The following is an 800-nucleotide window of genomic DNA, read 5'->3' as shown; positions in this document are numbered from 1 at the left end:
CTTTGAATTGCCTTCTGTTGAATTTAGAAGTAGCCAGAATATTTGGAACCTAAAGCTTTTTAAGATGTCAGATCAATATTTTCATAACCTGCAATATATGTTCTAATCAGCATTTTATCTTTCCACAGGGCACAACCTTTAGGCTTTCAAAAAGGTTAAAGTGTGTTATTCAACGATGAAAACAAAGTCTGTTGACTGTAAAGGCCACTCATGGTTTTCTATGGAAGTATTTGAACAGTTATTCATTTAGGTAATTAGCAACTAATACAAGCCCATTTCATTACAGAAGCAATCCTACCCTGCTTGAAGAGATACCATGGTCTTCTGGAAGCACTAGCATAACTGTTGCTTCCAAAGGATTCCTTCCATACTTGCCATATCTCTGCCAGACCCTATTGCTTAAATACGTGTTAACTCATGTAATTTGGGCTTAGTCTTCATCAGCAGTTTGCAGACTTCACTTCTGAGTTCTCACATAGTTGGATACTAGCCAATGAAGATTTTAAAATGGATGTATCTGTGTTTGAACACAAATATCTTCTAGAACTGAAGAGATGGTAATATTTATATGATTTTTGAGTTGCATCATCATATCGGGGAGAACAGATGGAGAAGGATGAGATTTTAAAATATTTTTTCAAATACCTTAATTTGCCAGTGAGTCCTCACAGGACATATCCATTGGAAAAAAAAAACCAACCAACAAACACAAACAACAAACTGAACAAAAAGAGCTAAAGGTTTGAGATGCTTATTACATAACTAGAAAAAGCATTATTGATCAAATTCTTGCATCCACA

The 800-nt window shown here is 34.9% G+C and overlaps 1 protein-coding gene across 18 annotated transcripts in view; it reads right to left on the bottom strand.

The window, feature by feature from the left end:
• Window positions 1-800, bottom strand: part of KCNMA1 (potassium large conductance calcium-activated channel, subfamily M, alpha member 1) — a 502,219-nt gene that overhangs the window by 197,564 nt on the left and 303,855 nt on the right. The window lies entirely within an intron of this gene.

Source organism: Charadrius vociferus, unplaced genomic scaffold (genome assembly GCF_000708025.1).
Source record: "Charadrius vociferus isolate BGI_N301 unplaced genomic scaffold, ASM70802v2 scaffold187, whole genome shotgun sequence".
NCBI lineage: Eukaryota > Metazoa > Chordata > Aves > Charadriiformes > Charadriidae > Charadrius > Charadrius vociferus.
This window is presented reverse-complemented; position numbering and strand designations above follow the sequence as displayed.